Source organism: Lolium rigidum, unplaced genomic scaffold, assembly GCF_022539505.1.
Source record: "Lolium rigidum isolate FL_2022 unplaced genomic scaffold, APGP_CSIRO_Lrig_0.1 contig_41486_1, whole genome shotgun sequence".
NCBI lineage: Eukaryota > Viridiplantae > Streptophyta > Magnoliopsida > Poales > Poaceae > Lolium > Lolium rigidum.
Genome location: NW_025900503.1, coordinates 1 through 12,900, shown reverse-complemented (window position 1 = coordinate 12,900; position 12,900 = coordinate 1).

Sequence of the window (12,900 nt, the reverse complement as noted above, 5' to 3'; positions counted from 1 at the left end):
CCGCGTTCGTCGTGTTCATCGCGTTCATCCATCTCCCCCACGAGTTCCACCCAAATCCGTGAAGATCGGGCACATCCTTGGGCTTAGCCCTTATCAACTAGTATAGTCCAGCAGTAAATCTGCAAGTGGCAACTCAGGGAAACGAGATCCCAGTATACTACTCATCTCTGATACTGACCAAAAAACTGAAGCTTCAGCAACGAACTAAGGATTACTCACTGAAACTCTGCTGTACTTGTACAGTGGAAAACACGGCCAACAAGATCGATGATACATGGTCGACCTGCTGGCTCCAGTCAGAATGATCCATCAAGAAATATGGTAAAGGAAAAAACATTAGGAAGATTAATTCTGACCGTTAACTTCAGTAGTTAAGTTGTTTCATAACTACAGACTGCAATACTGAGTATTCCTACTAACTAGCATGCTAAAATCAGCAGGAAAACTGTTGAAACTAGTGGAGTTTTGCAATAAATTTGCAAGTGGCAACTCATTATTTAAGTTTTGGGTTTATGAAAGCATCCTGCAAAGAAAAAGTGACAACTCACAAAACGAGATCTCAGTATACATTTTGTTAACTGATATGTGACCAAATGAGGTAAAACTGACCATATGAACTTATTTCTGATAATGACCAAAAAAAGTGGAGCTTCAACAACTAACTAAAGTTTAATTTATGAAACTATATGGCACTAGTATATTTGAATCCACACCAGATAAGAATCGGATCGTAAGGACTTCGATTCGAACTTTTCGGAGCAGCATTTGTTGAAACATTATGCAGCAAAACATACTAGCAGAGTTAAAATCCACAGTCAAGAAACTAACTCTCAAAAGAAAATCTAGCAAGCTAGAATCGGCAGGAAAATCGTTGATATGGTATAAGTCAGCAGTAATGCTAGTGACAACTCGCAGAAATGAGATCGCATTGGTTAACTGGAACTGAATCTGTGACCAAGTAAGAGAAAAACTGACCAAAAACAGAGGCTTAGAAACTAATTCAAGATTACTGAACCAAACTCTGTTGTGCTAGTAGAGTGAAATCCACAGCCAACAAGATCGGAAATGTCCACCATTGATATTGAAACTTCGGAGAAAAAAAATTTACACGTGGCATGTGTTGATCTCCAAACCGGCCATGCTGAGGAAAATAAGTCCCATGATTCCACTGAATTTTGGCAGAGCCATATGGAACACCCCAACGTCGGCCACTGCAACCTCTCAAGAGAGACACTAATGCTGACAAGGAACATTTGTTACAAAGAATGTACATTATGCAATATACAAACATCTCTACTTATCTGCTGTCTGCATTGGTCAGTATGCACCATTGTGGTTCCTATTTGCCTCTTTCATCAGTTGGAGACCATGATCATTATGGCATTAGTCAACCAGACGGCTCATGAATCAGATGACATTCTAGATGGCATATCATTATTCAACCAGAGAGTCTGACGGCTAATGAATCAGATTACATGAGATGACATTCTAGAGCACAGATCACCCAAAATGCAGTACTGTTCATTATCAAGAGTTTCAGCTTACTGGCACGAACGAACAGAGAAGCTTACTGGCGCACCAGAGAGTCTGACGGCTAATGAATCAGATTACATGAGATGACATTCTAGAGCACAGATCACCCAAAATGCAGTACTGTTCATTATCAAGAGTTTCGGCTTACTGGCACGAACGAACAGAAGCTTACTGGCGAGCGACTTGGTTATCTTTCACGGCGTCGAAGAACTGGAGGTTCGGCACTTGCTCCGGCTTACCGGCCACGGCGCCGGTCGTTGCATGTTCGGCAGGGGCGCGGGCTCTGGTAACAGCTATCGCACAGGTGTACCTCGTGCACCCATGGCCTCGTGCAGTTTGCGCATAGCTCGTCACGGGCGCGGCCGCCGCTGCTGCTGCGGAGCCTGGTGCTGGGTCCCTCTAGCGTCTGGTCGGAGCAGACCATGTTCCTGTCGCCCGCCCCTGGCATGTTTGTCTTTCTCGGCCCTGCTCGGTTGGTTCGAGCATTCTCCGCCGGCGCAGCAACAGGAGTCCGTGCCGCCGGCGCAGAAGGAACCAGCAGCCGGGCCTTCTTGGGGTTCTTCGCTTCCGCCGCCGCAGAAGGCGCCAGCCGCTTCTTGGCCTTCTTCTCTGCCCTCGCCGCCGCCGCCGCTGCCGCCGCCGCTGTCGCCGCCGCAGCCATAGCTTCCTTATCATCAAGCAACACGCACGGCCGCCTCGGCATCTTCCTCGGATTGCCTAACGAGCAGAGCTTCTTCTCCTCCGCCGCAGCCACTGGCCCGGCCGCGCACTGTGACTGCAACAACGAAACAGAACAAGTCAGAGAGAACGTCGTGGGCGAGCTAAGGATTGGTGGCAGAAGAAGCTCTCACCCTGGTAACGGGGAGGTGGGGCGGCGTCGGTTTCGGTGCTTGAGTGTTTCCCCCCGTGCGCGCCGCCAAGGGAGGGTCCGCCTGGCGGTCCCCTCGGGCACGCGTTCCGGCTGACGCCATGTTCATGGACGGCGGTGTCTTGGCCGCCACAGCACCACCGGCCGCTGCACGAGGCACCAGCCGCGGGGACGGGGCCACGTTCGCCTTCTTTAATGCCGCCGCCGTTGCTGCCGCCGCTGCCGTCACCGCAGAATGCTGCAGCTGCGGGGGCTTCTTAGGCTTGGTAGGTGCCGCGGCCGCCGCCATAGCTGCGGGTGACCGCCTCTTGCTCGAACTCCCTGAGGTTCCCTCCTCCGCCGCAGCCACTCGCCCGGCCGCGCCCTGGGACCGCAAGGACAAGTACGTGAGAGAACGTGGTGGGCAACCTAGCTAAGGATTGGTGGCAGAAAGAAGCTCACCCTAGTAGCGGGGCGGTTGGGCGGCGTCGGTGCCGGTGCCGGTGCTTGAGCGCGCCGCCCCGTGCGCGCCGCCAAGGAAGGATCCCCTGGCGGTCCGCTCCGGCACGCGTGCCGGCTAACGCGTCGCGCGCGGCCGTCGTCGACGTCGCCGGCCTCCGGGTCCCGGCAGGCAGCTTGGCCTTCTCCTTCCCCGTGGTCTCCTCTCCCTTCTTCGACCCCGCCATGGCCGTTCGTGCTTGCTCTTCGATCCGCCCTTAGTTTCTGTGGAGGGTCTGGGTAGGAGGTAGAAGAAGACCGGAGACGGGAGACCGGAGGTAGGAGGAGGATGATCGGGGTTTATAGGAAGAGGAAGCCGGGAGGGGCGAGGTCGACCGGGCGTCCACGTGGACAAATTTACCATTCTACTCTATCCCTGACAGAGGGCCCCCCTCGGCGATTCAAGACTTTTAACTGCTGGTAACATTTCGGTTGGTTGCGTTCGGCCGCGCGCGAGGTGAAAAGTTCGTTACGGCCGCGGGGCCCACCTGGCGCCAGCCTGGCGATTTCACAGCACGCCGGCCGGCCTCGGAAGCGCATCGAGCCACCGGAAGAGAGAGCGAGCTAGCGAGAGAAGCTTCTGGAAGTTCGTCTACGCGCGGCCACCGCCATGGCCGTGCAACAAGGCCATGGTTCTGCTGGTTGATGTGCGCCCAGTTAACACGAGTTATTAACGAATCGAAATACTGCACTACTTTGCATTATCAAACAGCAAAAACCAAAAAACAAAATGGTAGTACCAGGAGACAGAGAACATTGTTGTACGAGGACTATCTTAGACAAGACGCTAGCATGTTCACGCTCATCCAAAAGAGAGGAGTAGCCACGAGTAATTACAACGAAGCTACTTGTATCAAAACACAAGGTTTCAAGCAAACGGCCGTGCATTACGCGTACCGAACCTCGGGTCGAATGGAAGCGGCATGACGACATGTTGACCACGTTTTCTTCGATGAGGTGAAGCGGGGCTTTCATCCGCCTCCCCTAACTCCAGTGCCCGCTGCATCGGAGCCAGCTGTGTGTATGGCCGAGGCGAAAGAACTAATCGGCTGTGGTTGATGCTGTTGTATTGTGATCCAAATTCATATACTAAAGGGAGGCTAACTTCTGACGAGCGGAGCGAGGCCCGTCGCCGGAGGCTTGGGCCGAAGCGTTGGCACCGCCTATATATACATCTTGTAAGCCGCCGGCTAGGGTTGATCAGATTATAAGATAACCCACGGCGTTTGTAAACACCTCCCGATATAGTGAAGTTTTGCTGGCTGGCGCCCGTGGTTTTCCCCTTCTGTGTTGGAAGGAGTTTTCCACGTTAAATCTTGTGTCCCCTGCGTGTGTTCTTGTTTCGTTCTTCGTTATTTGCTTGTCGCTTTTATAACAGTATGCTGAACATGGCGACGCTGCGGAAGCCGTTTGCCTCTTGGAGGCGTGTTCATGGCCTTCACCATGCCTTACACCTCCTCGGTTGCCGGGGAAAACCCTAGGTACGGTTTGGATCAGGCGGTGGCGGCATCACAATGTCGTTATCTTCTTGAAGATGGCCTCTATGGGTGAGGCCGATGAAGCAATGGGAGACTAGAGCGATGTGATGCGCTATCAGTGTTGGGCGCTCTGGGCTTCGAGGGTGCAATGTGCAACATGGTGGATTCATCTTGGTTGGCGTCTTCCACAAGTCCATCAGGACCTGCTTTTTTCTCGCCGAATCTTCTAAACGCATGAGGAAAGGTACATTGGTCGAGTTTCGCTGGTGTCCTGCTTGGTTCTTGACACGGTCTTGAAACCATGTGTTCCTTCGCGCCATTCGTGGTTAAATTGTTGGGCACTGTGAACCCTTTATCATCGGGTTTATGAAGAATGTGTTGTTTGCCTTGTATATGATCAATACAATAGACCTCGAATAGAAAAAAAGGGGGCTGTGTGTAGCAGAGCAAACACTGCTCCATGCATCGCAGGCAACTAGGGACTTGGCGCTCCCGCCCGTGAGTCGGTGTAGGCAGCGATAGATTTGAGTTGAGAAAGCTGCCTCTGTTTCACGCCGATGGTGGGTTCGGTGCGGGTGGCAGAATCTTTTTTTCTTTTGTTTTTAAAACTGCGTGAGCAAGGTCTTAAACTTGAGACCTCCTGGCTCTGATACCATGAAAGATTGCTGCACTAGCCAATTGAACCAAAATTTCGAACTGATGGAAAGAGACTAGGCAGTGTATTTATATTCAACATCTTAGAGCATCTCCAACATCTCCAACAGACGCGTTATCTTGCGTCCGCGCTATAATAACCGTCGGTATGTAGCGCACAGAGACGAATTCGTAAAAAAAAACAGGTGCGCTATTCACGACGACGCTGTCAAAAAACTGGTGCGCGCTGCGTTTTGCCCTATCCGGGGCGCCATATGTGGCGCGTCGGCAGCAGCGCGCGGTATCTTTTCGCACGCGCGAAGCTCCAATGGCATGAAAATTCACCCCGCGCCCTCTATTTCCCCACCCGCTCCGCCGCCGATTGATTTCGCCACCGCCGCCGCCCCCGCCCGAGTTCGCCGCCGCGCGGCTAGATCCGCCTCCCCGCGCCTCCCGGCAGTTTCGACCCCTCCGCCGCGGCTGTACCGAGCCGCCGCCGCCACCGACGGCACAAGGCCAGCGCTTCCGACGGCACCTCGCCTTCCTCCTCTTGCTAGTGGCGCGCTCGAGCGGTGTCCATGTCGTTGTCGTGCCTACTTTCAAGATGGCGCAACCAAGATGCTCCCCGGTTTACTCGCAAGGTATGTGCCTCCACCGGCCGCCAACATTTTCTCGAATTTTTTGCTAAAAGCTAGTACTAGTGAAGTCATTTCATATGTATAGTTGTAGAGTTCATCATACGATTGATCGGACCACGAGTACGACATAGAGGAAGCGGAGAACGTATCCATACTATTAGCATACCGCAACATTAAGAAGCCAAAAATAGGTGGATCGGAGTTCGGTAGACAGAAGTTGTGGAGAGAAAGGATTGAAGGGCACGAGAATTTGATGCGGTCGTATTTCAACGAGAATCCGATATTTCCCGAAAGCTATTTTTGGCGGCGTTTTCGGATGAGCATCAACTTGTTCAAGCACATCGCAACGGAGGTGACCAAGTATGATCGATTATTTGAGCAACGAAGAAACGCCGCTGGAGAACTTGGTCATAGCACATATAAGAAGGTGACCGCCGCCTTTCGTATGTTGCTGATCCGCCGCCTTGTTCGGGTGCGGCCCATCGTCGTCGGACCACTCAAAGTCGCCGTCGTCGTCCTCATGCTCCGTCTCATCCTCCTCCGCCTCCTCCTCCTCCGCCTCCTCCTCCTCCTCCTCCTCCTCCATTTGCGCCGCCAACGCATCCGCTCGCGCCCCTTAGGTCGCCTCCGTTGCCGCCAGTGCCGCCTCCAGCTGCTGACGCTCCTCCGCCGCTGTTGTGCTGCTGACGCTCCACCGCCTCCCGCCGCCGCTGCTCGATCGCCTCCCGCCGGTCACGGTACAGGAGCTCGCGCTCCTGCTCCGCACGCCGTGGTGACGTCGAACGCCGCAATGGTGTCCGCTAGCGCCGCCTCCTCCCACGTCGCATTCTCCTCAGCTGCGGGGTCTCCCGCTGCTGATGCTCCCGCCTCCTCAGTAGTTCGTCTACGCGCGGCCACCGCCATGGCCGTGCAACAGGCCAGCCATGGTTTTGCTGGTTGATGTACGTGTGCGTCCCAGTTAACACGAGTTATTAACGAAGCGAAATACTGCACTGCTTTGCATTATCAAAGAACAAAAACCAAAAAACAAAATGGTGGTACCAGGAGACAGAGAACATTGTAGGAGTACTATCTTAGACAAGACGCCAGCATATTCACGCTGAACTAAAAAGAGAGGAGTAGCCACGAGTAATTACAACATAAAGCTACTGTATTAAAAAAACAAGGTTTCAAGTAGACGGCCGTGCATTATGTGTTCCGTACCTCGGATCGAATGGAAGGGACATGATGACATGTTGACCATGTTTTCTTGGGCTTTCATCCGCCTCCCCTAACTCCAGTGTCGGCTGCATCGGAGCCGCTTTGTGTGTGGTTGAGGCGAAAAAACTACTCTGCGGTGGTTGATGCTGAACATGGTGACGCCTGCGCGCGGAAGCCATTTCCTTCTTGGAGGCATGTTAATGGCATTAGCCATGCCTTACATCTCCTCGGTTGCCGGTGAAAATCGTAGGTACGGTTTGGATCAGGCGGTGGCGGCATCACAGTGTCGTTATCTTCTTGAAGATGGCCTCTATGGGTGAGCCCGATGAAACAATGAGAGACTATGGTGATGTGATGTGCTGCCGGTGTTGGCAGCTCTGGGCTTCCAGGGTGCAATGTACAACATGGTGAATGCATCTTGGTTGGCGTTTTCCCCAAGTCTGGATGCTCCGGTGCTCGCCCTAAAAGAAGTTGAAGGGTCATAGTTGGTCCGTCGAAACCCATATCCAGCCCATGTATACATTATGTGTACGTCGCGTAAGAAGAAGAAAAAAAAGGTCTCATGACCAGTTAACGATCTCATCCACCTAAGTACCGCCCCACGTCGTGCATGCCTTGTTTTGAAATTGTAGGTACGTATTAAAAAAAGGTACAACACAACAAGGGTCATACTACGATTTTTCCCTCACTTACGAACATGTATGGAAAGATCTCCACCGTATTTTGTGTTTGACGCTCTCAAATTCTTTTTCCATGGGAGGACCTGCTTTCTTCTCACCGAATCCTCTAAACGCATGAGTTTCGCGGGTGTCTTGCTTGGTTCTTGACACGGTCTTGAAACCATGTGTTCCTTCTCGCCGTTCGTGGTTAAATGTTGGGCACCGCGGGTCGTTTATCATCCGGTTTATGAAGGATGTGTTGTTTGCCACTTGTATATGATCGATACAATACACCTCAAAGAGAAAATAACAGGGCTTGTGTGTAGCAGCCGATGGTGCCAGGCAGCTATGATCTGTGGCATGTGAATGCCATTTCGTTCATGTTTCTTATTCCATTTTGGCATTCATGTTCAAATCCTAGAAGCAGTATTCGCTCCTAGTAAGTAGTAACTAGCCCGTGCTGTCATATACTACCTCAGTTCCTATTTAATCGACGTGATCGGAACTGTTTTTTTCAAGAAAGCTAGCCTAAAGAGACACCCACTCGCAGAACGGAGGGAGTAGAAGCTTACGTTATTATATTGGAAAATGATGTGTATCATCCGGGGGATGAAACGCGTCCCATCCTCCTGCTGCTCCTTGCGACACGTGTCTCTCCCGGTACCAGATAGCGTGGGGGTGGCCCACCGCTGGACAGCCTTATCTCCCTCCGCTCGTTCCCCTCCACCAAATTTCTTCTCTCTACTTCCACACAACGCTGGCATCGCCTTCCAAAGCTCCACCGCCGCCGCCCATGGTGCCCGTCTGCTCGGCCAAACGCCGTAAAATCAAGCGCGTGCCCGCCACCTCCGAATCCCCCGCCGACCCCCAAGCTCGAGCGGGTCATCGAGTGTCGACAAATCTAGTCCTCTGTCGCGCCTCAGCGTACTTCTCCGCCGCGCCCTGAACCTGGTCGCTCCCCAACGACAGATGTTGCTACTATAGTGAGGCCACGCTGATGTTGCGTGCTGGGAGTCGGGAGGCTGCAAGGAGTGGCGGCGTCGCTGCGTGTTGGGACCGGGAGTCGGAGGCTGCAAGGAGTGGCGGCGGCGCTGCGTACCGGGAGTCGGGAGGCTGCAAGGAGTGACGGCGTCGGTGCGTGCCGGCAGTCGGGAGGCTGCAAATGATGGTGGTAGGGGCGGCTAGCGGCGACATGTGTTGCTGAGAGCGGGTGGTGTCGGTGCTACCAGCCATGGGCGGTGCCGCGGTGGTGCGGCCATCAGTCGAGGTGCTACAAACGGCGGCCGGCGGTGCCTGCTACATACGGCGGCCGGCGATGCTACCAGCGACGACCTGCAGTGCTACATACAGCCAACCGGCGGTGCTACCAGCGAAAACCGGCGGTGCTACGCCAACCGGCGATGCTACATACAGCCGAGCGATACAGCACCGGCGATACTACCAGCGGAAACCGGAGGTGCTACATACAGCCGCCGGTGGTGCTACATACGGAGACCGGCGGTGCTACATACAGCCGCCGGCGGTGCTACCAGCGACGACCCGCGATGCTACCAGCCGGAGCAACATGCTGCAAGCGGCGGTGGGTGGGTGGTGCTACGAACGCCCACCGGCGATGCTACCTGCGGTTGCCGGCGATGCTGTCGTCCGTGTGCGGCTGTGCTACCAACCGGAGAAGAGGTGCTGCAAGTGGCGGTCATCGATGCTGCGCGCCGGCAAGGTCTCTCGCCGGAGCTTTGAGCGCCGGCCCCGATGGCGGTTGTAGCATGTGCGCCGGTGGGTGGGTGTAGCCGTGTAGGCATCGAGTAGGGAAGACAGAGGAGGGCGTTCGCCTTTTCTTTTGGAGTTTGTCTCCAGTGCGCGTGTGTGGTCCAGGTGGACACGTGTCGACTGCTGAAGGCGGGGGATCGGAAGCCCCAATCCCCCGGGGGACGCTCAGCATTGTCCTAATGCAAAATGATATGGAGATGATCCTCATTATCCATTTTGACCAATTGTATTATTTCCTTGTGTATCCCTATAGGAGGTTTTTGTGCATGTGTCTTTAGTTTCTCTTTTATCATCTCGTCCAAGAGAGAAAGTTCTTCTAATTCTATGAATCTTTCTAGAATCCTTTTCTCTTGAATATAAGGTAAGAGAGTTTCGGATTGCCGGGTATTCCACCAATTCTTAATCCAAAGTTCCAGACATTTATTAAATGAGAAAGAAACTCCCCAGGGCAAAAGTACGATAAATACAAGATATAGTAAAGAAGGCAATGCTTTCTTTTTTTTCATTTTTGATCCGTGCTCTGCGCCATTGTTCGGCCCTTTTGTTACTGACATTGTGAATTATTACTTCACTGAAAATTCCATTGCTAAAGGTAAAGTATAACAAGAGATCCGCCATACTGGATAGAATGCCACTAACTGATCAAGGTGCTAGGCGCTGATATCTTGACACAACTAAATTATCAGAAACAACTATAGTTAATGAATTGGGGGATATCAGATTGAAGAGTAGCACCAAGAGTGACTCAGAACTCAGCGTATGTACATCTTTTGGTTGTGCAAATGCACTCTGAAACTCGTCAACATTTTTCACATGCAAACACCGTCTGGATAGCGTGTATTACAGATACATCACGAGAACCAGAAAACAAAGGAAGAAAAAGTTGCATAGCGTTATAATAAGTGAACAAATGCTGAAGTCAGTTTGAACAACAGCGAAGCAAATCACTGGACATACACTCTTGGCTATGTCCTGCTAAAATGTTAACAGAATCATAGGCATACATTATTATTTAACTTGAACCATGGGTAGTTTGTGGGAGGGGGCCAGGAAGGGGGGCATGGCCCCTCCCCTATATTACGATTTTACCCCCGCTTACGAACATGTATGAAAAGATCTCCACCGTTATTGTGCTTGACGCTCCCGGATTTTTTCCAAGGGAGGAGGACCTGCTTTCTTCTCGCCGAATCCTCGAAACGCATGAGGGAAGGTACATTGGTCGAGTTTCGCTGGTGTCTTGCTTGGTTCTTGACACGGTGTTGAAACCATGTGTTGCTTCTCGCCATTCATGGTTAAATTGTTGGGCACCGCGGGTCCTTTATCATCGGGTTTATGAAGGATGCGTTGTTTGCCACTCAGCCATGTATCGTGTTGGGTGCCTAAAGTTGTCATTTATTATATATGATCAATACAATAGACCTCCAGTAGAAAAAACCCTGCTCCATGCATCGCAAGCAACTACGTACTTGGTGCTCCCGCCCGTGAGTCGGTGTAGGCAGCGATAGATTTGAGTTGAGTCGAGAAAGCTGCCTCTGTTTTCACGCCAATGGTGCCAGGCAGCTATGGTCTGTGGCATGTCAACGCCATTTCGTGCATGTTTCTTATTCCATTTTGGCATTCATGTTGGAATCCTGGAAGCAGTCTTCGCTCCTAACAACTAAGAGCATCTCCGCGTCCCCCAAAGTAATTTGGGGCGCACCAGACCAAAAATCCGTTCCAAACTCGTCCCCCAAAGCCCATTTTTGTCCGGCGCGGCCCGATACGGTGTCCGGCGCCCCGAGCCCGTCCCCCTCCCACAGGGGATGCTCCGGGCACGCCGGACACAACGAAAAGCGAGGCGGGGAGTGGCGGGGCCGACCCGTCAGCGACTCATTCATGTTTGGACCTAACCATCGCCTACCTCGCGGCGGAAGTTAATCGCGCGATGGCATCTTTGCCTTAATGGCGACGGAGGGGCAGGCGAGACGTCCCGTCGGTGCTGCGCAGCCTCCACACGTCGCCGGCGTTCGCACGCCACCGCCCGTTCCCGCGCGATCTTCCCGCCTCTTCCCGCGCTTTCTTCCCGACGCCGGCATCTATAAAAGGCCTCCCGGCGTAATTGGTAGCCACCACAGCCGCCGGCAACAAACACAGCCCTCGTCGCTCCACCGCCGTCTCCTCCACCACCAGTGGCAATGGCGAACCGCCATGCCGGCCAGTTCCCTCCACCGCCGTCTCCTCCACTTCCAGTCCCGGATTCGCAGGTCGACATCGACCCCGCCGCCCGGGATGAGCGGCGGCGGCGAGGGACGCCGCTTTGGCCTGGCTCTCGTCAGCAGCGGCGGGAGGTACTCGAGGCGGAGGCCAGCCAGCGGCGTGAGGCGGCGCACGCGGCGGATCTAGCGGCATTCTACGCCCCTGCCCTCGCAGCTGACGAGGCCGCGGCGGCAGCAGCGTGGCACGAGCAGGCGATGGCGGACACCAATGCGGTGTTCGACGCCTCGACGGCAGAAGAGGCGCGACGGCGCCGGGCGGAAGAGATGGAGCAGCGGTGGGCTGATGAGCTCCGCCGCCAGCAGGAGGAGCGGGACACGCTGTACCGTGAACGGCGGGAGGCGATCGAGCGCCGGCGGCGGGACTCGATCGAGCGCCAGCAGCAGCAGGCGGCAGAGGAGCGTCAGCAGCGGGAGGCGGCGCTGGCGGCAACGGAGGCGGCCTGGGCGAGGCGGGCGGACGAGTTGGCGGCGGCGATGATGGAGGCGCCAACTGATGTGGAGGAGGAGGCCGAGGCGGAGGAGGAGGAGACCGAGGTGGAGGAGGACGACGGCGACGACGAGTTCGAGTTCGAGTGGTCCGACGGCGACGGGCCACACCCGGACGAGATGGTCGATCAGCAGCGCGCGCTCGTCGAGTCGGAGAAGAAGCTCCAGGACGACGCCCGTGCCCGCGAAGAGGCGCAGATTCGTCGCGCCGTCGAGCTCTCCCTCCAGGCGATGCAGCAGGGGAGGGCGGACGTCGACGCGATGCTGAAGCAGCGGCGTCTGGCCACCGTCCTACGCACGGAGAGGCGGCGCGCGCAGCAAGAGCTGCGGCGGAGGGCAGGCGACGCTGGGCCGGGGCCGTCGGACGCACCGCCGGCGATCAGTAGGCTAGGTTTAGATGAAAGCTAGCTATTTTCATTCAAACTTTGTAATATATAATCAAAATTGAATGAAAATCTTTATTTTCGTGCACCAATATTCATTTGGGGGAGGCGGCTGGGGAGCGACGTCCCCCAAACGCGGCACAAACAAAACACATCCCCCAAACGCTCGATCCGGCACGGTTTGGGGGACACTTTGGGGGACACGGCTGGAGATGCTCTAACACGTACTGTCATACTCCCTCCGTTCTGAAATAGTCTACATTCTAGCTTTAAATTTTGTTCTGAAATACTCTACATTCTAGCTTTTTAGTCAACAAATAACACAGAAAACGAAGTGCTTTTGCTCTTTTTATTGGTTGTTGTTATTTTCAATGTAGCTTTGATTGGTTGTTCACATATCTAAGTAGTACTAATAAATGCAATACTAGTTTGTCTCATTTTTCCTAGAATGTAGACTAAATCAGAACGGAGGGAGATAGCATATAGTAGAAGCTTACGTTATTCTATTCTACTATTGTCACTG